Source organism: Lupinus angustifolius, chromosome LG01, assembly GCF_001865875.1.
Source record: "Lupinus angustifolius cultivar Tanjil chromosome LG01, LupAngTanjil_v1.0, whole genome shotgun sequence".
NCBI classification, from domain to species: domain Eukaryota; kingdom Viridiplantae; phylum Streptophyta; class Magnoliopsida; order Fabales; family Fabaceae; genus Lupinus; species Lupinus angustifolius.
In genome coordinates this window covers 9,282,877-9,291,187 of record NC_032009.1, presented here as the reverse complement: position 1 = coordinate 9,291,187, position 8,311 = coordinate 9,282,877, and the positions used below count along the sequence as shown (strand labels likewise).

The window sequence follows — 8,311 nt, the reverse complement described above, 5'->3', positions numbered from 1 at the left end:
AGAAATTGTGGGTTTTAACTGTGAAATAATAGTTGTGAACCTTATACAGTTAGAAAGGAGAGGAAAAAAAGAGTGACAGTTCAAATTGCCCTCTAATCTGATAGTAGGTATGGATATTGTAACAACAAGATACTCTTAGGAAGAAGGCAGAAAATAGATGTAGGTGGCTATCTAATTAATTGCAGATAGTGGAGCATAGCGGAACATAGCGGAACATAGCGGTCAGCCCCCAAAAAAATAAAGCAGGATAGCGGGATGGTCGCTACACCTAAGGGAAAAATATAAATAATTTATACCACAAAAATCATTACACAAAAATGTACACAAAATTAAAGATATAATTGATTAATTCTCCTTCCCTGTTCCATTCCTATGCCATATAAATATTATGTACTGTGTGTTTCAACAACTTATCATTTGTAGCAGGTACATTGGGAGGTCGAAATGAACTCATGGTTGTGCAACTCCAGAATGAAGAAAGGGAAGGTTGGAATAATCTCTGCCTGAGATGAGAGTCAGTGGCAGAAGGAAGGGAAGGGAGAGAAGGAAGGGAAGTAGAATATTTGTAAATGTGCAGAAAGTATCAAGAGGGAAAGCAAACAAAAATGTGCAGAAGGAAGGGAAGAGAAAAGGAGAAGTGTAGTTGGGTTGCTCTTCTGATTTAAAGTGGGAAGAGAAGGTGTTATATAAAAGAGAAGGGAAGGTTAAAGTCGTGGATGGATTGGCTGGGCTGGGCTGCTATTCACGTGTTTTAGAAAACGTAGGGGAAGGCGAGGGCTTAATTACAACAAAATCATGCTACATATTAAAAAATAAGGGTAAAAATGACTTCTCACTTATAAAATTAAGGTTTTCCTCCAACGAACAACTTGGAGTGGGTTCTCACCCGCGATTTGGGGAAGAAGACCGTCGCTCTTCAACCTGCTACAAGCATGATAGCCGTTTGCACCGCTAATCGATGTTTCGTCACGTTGAGGGGTTGGCGACCTTCTCTAAGCTGCTATCGCGTGCGATTTACTACCTAGGTAGGTGACATACCTCACAATCAAACATTCAAATTTTTATTATCGAATCTCCAAACATATTTTTTCTGCTGCTATGCATTTGACTTCAATCACCTTTTCCAACCAGGGTTTGGAATCGGGAGTCTTTGATGATTGAGATTACAGATAAGTGAACTTGACGATCAAGAAAGGACCAATAGGCTCTACTAGTAGACGCTAGGCCACAGTTAAGAACACGAGTAACTTCAATAAAAACAACAACCAAGCCTTAATCCCACTAGGTGGGGTCAGCTATATGAACAATAGTAACTTATAGTTGTTAATAGTAACTGACGCATGTTACTCTTTTTTAGTTATTGGCACATTTCAGGTTCTTTGTTGATTCCCCCTGTGTATTGTTGTTGGATGTATGTGTTTTTCATTTCCCTGGTCTACGGAAATTTGTTGTTTTGAATGTTTCAATATGTCATCGTGTCAGTATAATTTTTTTATATCGTGTTAACTCCAAATTCATATAAAGGATCCATTGCTTTTAAAAGAAAACTACGCACTCCAATGTTTTGAAAGTTTCATGCCCTCAAGAATGTACATTTCCACATAGAACTTTCTTAGAGTTCATCATACAATTTCTTCATACATTGCTTAATGGAAGATTTAATGCTTACCATTGATGACCCTTTTTCGCTCTTCTGTTTCTAAATAGGCATACTGCTTGTACAGACAAAACAAGTTGGATGAAGCTTTGGACGCTCTGAAAGGACAAGTGAGAAGTGATGAGACTATGCTTTTGGAATCTCAGATTTTGTATTGTCTTGGAAAAATGGATGCTTCCTTGGATATCTACCAGAAGCTCCAGAAATCCAAGATTGATAGCTTGGAAATAAATTTTGTTGCCAGTCTAGTTATGACTGGGAGGTCATCTTAAGTTCAAGGATTGGTGGATTCACTTCGGATTAAAGCAACAAGCAGCTTTGAATTGGCATACAATACTGCTTGTTCTTTAATTGAAAGGGAGAAGTACACAGATGCAGAACAACTTTTGTTGTCAGGCAGAAGGTGATATGTTATTTTGACTGGAAATCATCATATTGAGAGAATGTATAGAAAAATGAAGGCAGAGTCTGATAGAAACTGGATTTTTAGAGATAGAAATAATAGGTATAGATGAAGAAGAATGGATTCAAGAGCAATTGTGATCTTTGAATTGTTCTTTATTGCAAGATTGAAAATCAAAAAGTGGAACTTTTAGAAGTAAATCCAATACTAACCCTCCAATTTTCACTTTCTAAAACATAACTACCCAAACAATCACTACCTTCTATTTATAGCTCACAAACCTAACTAACTCTTACTACTTTGAAACAGAAACAGAAAACAATCATCCCCTTACATTATTTTTCCTAACATACACATTTTTAATAAGGGGTTTCTACCCATTCCTAACAGAGTCTTAGGGCAATGGTAGGTTATTGCCTCGCCTATTGGAGTAGCTCCTATTGTACAAAATATTGTAGAGTTGCACCTTAGGTGGTTTGGATATGTGTGGAGAAAACTGTTAGAAGCTCTGCTAAGGAGAATAGATCAAATGGAGGTTAGTCCAATTTCTATAGGAAGAGAGAGGCCAAGAAAAAACGCAGGAAAAATGATTGGCAAAGGTTTATAGATCAATGTTTTTCGATGAACATGATTTATGATAAAACACTATGGCGTCATTCGATCAATCCATCTAGCCGACCCCACTTAGTGGGATTAAAGAATGGTTGTTGTTCTCATTTTTAGTACTTTGCATCTTTGCTTGAGTGAGTATAAATTCTTTAAAAGTGAGAAAAGACAGGTTATGTGTACCTTGTGTTTTAAGCCTGTTTGTCTTTGGAATTCAGAACATGGTAATGTCATGTAGTGTTTTAGGCAGTAAGAATAAGTCAATAAATGAAGCACACTATGACATGGTAGATTGTACTAAACTTTTTATGTTTTATTAAAAAATGTTACTTTTTCATTTGCTTATCGATTAGCAATCTTTACTTCAATTGTGTATAACCTATTTAGGCAATAAGCATATTATCCAGGAAATTATCCATAAAATGGCACAAACTCATGATTTTCATATATTTTTTATCAGAGTTGGTCAAGAGATCCTCATGGAAGACAACTTCCCTGACGATGAGATAAAAATTGAATTATCTCCTATAGCTGTATAGTTGGCCTATGTCCAGCAGGTAAAGATTTTGATTACCTACAAATTTATTTTTCCTTCAAACGTATATATTTTCAGTAGCCTAAAATGTTAGTTAACCATATATGAACAACTTCTTGGGCGTAAGCAAGATGCTGTGGAAGCTTATACAGCATAATTAGACGAGATTTGGCTGATGAATCATCAATTGCGGTGGCAGTTAATAATCTTATTTCACTTAAAGGTCCAAAAGATGTTTCCGATAGCCTAAGGAAACTTGGTCGTCTAAAAGAGAAAGAGACAAAGAACTTTGAGCTTGCTCGTGGACTGGACTTGAAACTTTTAGTAAAACAAAAGGAAGCAATATATTCAAATAGGGTCCTCTTGCTTCTTCATGCGAATAAGTTGGACCAGGTGTTTAATCTATTTATGTATTTTCATCCTTCTCCATGAAACATTGATTATGTATCATTAATTCCTTTTAAAACTTTGCAAGGGAGCATGCTATTGATTATTTCTATACTATCAAATTTGTAGGCTCGAGAACTTGTTTCCAGATTGCCTGAAATGATTCCAGAAAGTGTGGTACCAGTAATGTTGCAAGCCGCCCTCTTGGTTAGAGAGATCAAAGCTGGAAGGGCTGAGGAAATACTAGCACAGTTTGCTGGTAAGTTCCTTGATAAGTCCAAGATTGTTTTCTTAGCCAGGGCTTAGATTGCTGCAGCTGCTGCTAGCCACCCACATACCGCAGTCGATTCTCTGGCTAAGATACTGGATATTCAACATATGCATGCTATTGTTGCCACCCTTGTGTCTTTGAAAGAGCATGTTGGCGACATTGATGGTGCAGCTGCCATGCTTGACTCTACAATCAAATGGTGGTCTAATGCTATGACTGAGAGCAATAAGCTTAATATTATAATCCAAGAGGCTACATCATTCAAACTCAAACATGGCAAGGAAGAGGAAGATGCTCGGCTCTACGAGGACCTCTTTAAAAGCCAAGGAAACATAGAAGCACTGGTTGGGCTGGTAACGACTGTTGCATGCTTGGATGTTAATAAGGCAGAGCTCTATGAAATGAAACTGAAAACCTTGCCTGGTTTGAAGGGAATTGATGTGGACAGCTTGGAACGTACTTCCGGAGTGAAACAAGTTGATGCTCCTCGTGTTGCATTCACTCAAACACAGGAGGAAGGAAAGAATAAGGCAAAAGCTATGAAAAAGAGAAAGAGAAAGCCAAAGTATCCTAAAGGGTTTGACCCTGCAAAACCAGGTCCTCCCCCAGATCCCGAAAAATGGCTTCCTAAGCGGGAAAGATCAACTTATTGGCATAAGAGGAAGGATAAAAGAGCCGCTCAAGTGAGAGGCTCTCAAGGTGCTGTAGTTAGAGAAAAGCACAATGTTGCTACCTCTTCCAACAATTCAAATCCAAAATCTAACCAGGCAACTGGTTTCAAAGGAGCAGCTGCAGTTTCAGAACAATCAAAGCCTTCATCCAATTCGTCAAAAAAGAAGTCTAGGAAATAGGTAGGATTCTTGGTTTTGATAAACTTATTTTAGACAGTTTGTTAATGATGCTTTGAATAACTATGATGAGGATCCATATACATTAGGTGGGTTGGATTTCAATGCCGTCAGCTTTGGTTCAAGCAGAGAGTATATCTATTAAACACAAGTGACCATTTGCAAGTTTGGGGGAGTCATGGAAATTGACCACCTCTCTCTTGCTTAATGCTTATATGCCTATTTAGGCTGTGGTCTTATCTAAATGTCGAGTTGTATAATAAAGCTTGAAATTGGGGTTTCATTAATAAGTTCCAAGAACTTAATGCCAACTCCATTATCTTTTATTTTTATTATTATTATTGTTGTTGTTGTTATTATTGTTGTTGTTGCTGTTGGTGCTGCTGCTAGTGTTGTTGGTGTTGTTGTTGGTGTTGTTCGTGTTCTTGATGTTGTTGGTGTTGTTGTTGTTGTTGGTGTTGGTGTTGGTTTTGGTGTTGGTGTTGTTGTTGGTGTTGTTGTTGGTGTTGTTGTTGTTGGTGTTGGTGTTGTTGTTGGTGTTGGTGTTGTTGGTGTTGTTGTTGGTGGTGGTGGTGTCGTTGGTGTTGTTGTTGGTGTTGTTGGTGTTGTTGTTGGTGTTATCATTATCATTATTATCACTATAAGTCATGATCAAGTTCAAGTTTAAAATGCTTATAATGTACTAATAGAAGTATAACTTGTATATCAATAGGCCTTTACCCTCATTGTTACTATCCATGTCTTTAGTTCATACACCTCTTGTTAAAGCTATTAGCAATTGTTTGCAACTTGAAATTTTTAGGGGAAAGAAGAGAAAGTGTAGAATTTAGAGCTATCTAACTAGTATATTTTATGATGCTTACGCAACCCTGAATCCAAAATCCAAAACTTGAACCCGGATAAGAATTAGGCGAGGTTGAAAACTGATAGGGCTGAGAGGGGTAGAAACCTTAATTGGCCTAAGCCTGATATTAAAGAGGTTTACACTAGGAGAAAGAAAATATCTAATTAATAATGTAGTTACAAAGATATAGATAAGAGGTATGCACCCCTCACTAGGATTAGTGCTTAGAAAATTACATAATTGATTCATTGGGATAATCAGTTTGTGGAATTCACTGATCTGGGAGGCAATCAGTGACTATTGTTTTCTACAATCCTTGTTATTCTTTCTATAATAATTTTCATTCATTCTTCATTCTATAAAATATATTCCAACCTTGAATCGATTAGATTCTTCAGAGAATTTCTTCATTCTACTCCATTCTTTAAACAATCATTGAATACTAGTTCTAACACTGGTATCAGAGCACCGACCCGACGCCCTGAGAAAACGCTTCCATTCGGTTCTTGCGCATGGTATTGACGAGAAGCATGACTAGAAATCGGGATGATTGGACTCAAGAAAGAGAGGAGATGTGGTGGGAAAGGGAAGAACAGAGAACACACTTGGAGTTGTACGTGGCAAGAACAAAGCGATTTTAGGAGGCATTGACCACTCTCACTACGAGACCTGGGTACCCCAATTCCCACGATGAAAGCAGCAAAATTTGGGGAAATCGTGAAAACCCAGAACTGCAGGGAAGAGAGAGATGGTGGAAACTAGAAATCCCTATCTTCTTAGGCGATAATGCTTTTTACTGGACCCAAAAGCTTGAGAGGTACTTGGTGTTGTAGGAGGTAACTGACACCGAATGGATGCAAGCAACCTTGGTGGCACTAGAAGCAAAAGGCTCTTAGTGTGTATTAATGGTGGAGTCGATGCACACCCAACCCAACCTGAGAAGGATTCAAGCTGACAATCGTTAGGAGATTTCGACCCTCCATGGTGCAAAGTCCCTTCGAACAGCTATTGGCTCTGAACAATTAGGGTCGATAGTGGAATACGTTGAAGAATTTGAGAAATATGTAGGAGCCTTAAGGGATATTGATTAAGAATTTGTCAGGAGAATTTTGTTGAATGGCCATAAGGAGGAGATTAAAGCTGAGGTTAAATTGCATGAGCACCACACTCTTTCAGAGATAATTCAAAAGTCTATAATGATAGAAGAAAAGAATTTAGTTTTACAAAAGGAAATTGTTCCTAACAATTATTGTAAATCATCGAATTTTGTTAGAAACAATTTTCCAAGTAAATTTGTAACCATAGCAGCTAAATCTGGGTGGGACATGAGGAATGAACTTTCTTCGGTTGGTAGTAGACCCATAATAGCGAGTCAAATGCAAACCAGGGAAGGTAGTAGAAATCGGGGCGAAGAGTTCAAACACTTGACTGGTGCTGAAATGAGGGAGAAAAGGAAGAATGGGTTGTGTTTTCATTGTGATGAGCCCTATAGTAGAAATCATAGATGTAAAAACAAGAAATTTCACATTAACACAATGGAGGAGGAGGAAGATGAGGAAGAACAGAACAATAGTGATTCTTTCTTAGGAAATTTTCATTCCTTACAATTGTCACTTTATTCCATGGCGGGGTTAACTCCGACAAAGTCCTGGAAGATAGAAGGGATATTGAGAGATAAAGCCATAACCATTTTGATTAATTGTGGTGCTTCACACAATTTTATCGCTTCAGATTTGGTTCGAAACTTGAAATAGGAGGTGGATGATACATCCTCATACATAGTCAAAGTGGGTGATGATCGTAAAATGAAGTGTCGTGGAAAATGCTCTAATTTGTTGATTAAGCTACAAAATTCGGAAGGCATTAAGGACTACTATCTGTTTGAACTTAGGGGAGTGGATATGGTGTTAGGTCTGGATGGGTTGAAAAGCTTGAGGGAATTCAAAGCCAATTTTGGAAGGTTAGAGTTGACTCTAAATCATGGAGCAAATGTGCATCGAATCATGGGAAATCCAGCTCTTTCCAAATATGAATTGAGAGTTGGAGCTCTCATGCAAGTGGTCCAGGAGGAAGGGGAGGAACTCATATTGAGTGTGCCTTGAAAGATAGCTCAACACCACAATAGTTGCAAATACTAGATGTAGTAGACATCCTATTTACCGAATATATGGGAGTATTTTCATATCTTTAAGCATGCCTCCTCAAAGAAGATAGGACCATGCAATACAACCCATATTCTAGTCCAATTAATTTTGTCAAGAAGAAGGATGGAGGGTTGTGGTTTTGTATGGATTATAGAGATTTGAAAAAGATCACTATCCCCAACAAATTTCTATTCCTATTATAGAAGAACTAGTGGATGAGCTAGGAGGGCCAACCATTTTTACTAAGTTGGATTTAAAATCTGGTTATCACCAAATCAAAATGCAAGAGGGAGATATTGAGAAGACTGCTTTCAGAACCCATGAAGGTCATTATAAGTTTGTATTAATGCCTTTCGGCCTTACTAATGCACCGTCTACCTTCCATACTATCATCAACGAAGTTTTAAGGTTTTTTCTCAGGAAATTTGTGTTCGTGTTTTTCGATGATATCCTCGTATATAGGAAGGATTTGCTGAGTCATGTGGTTCATTTGCAACAGGTTTTAAAAATATTGCAAACTAATTTATTTAATGGCAATACAAAGGAGTGCAGCTTTGGTATATTTGGATCATATCATTTTTGGACAGGAGGTGGCAGCCGCCAAATTGAAGATAAA

The 8,311-nt window shown here is 37.8% G+C and overlaps 1 pseudogene; it reads left to right on the top strand.

Moving 5' to 3' along the window:
• On the top strand, positions 509-4,988 carry LOC109348225 (annotated as a pseudogene).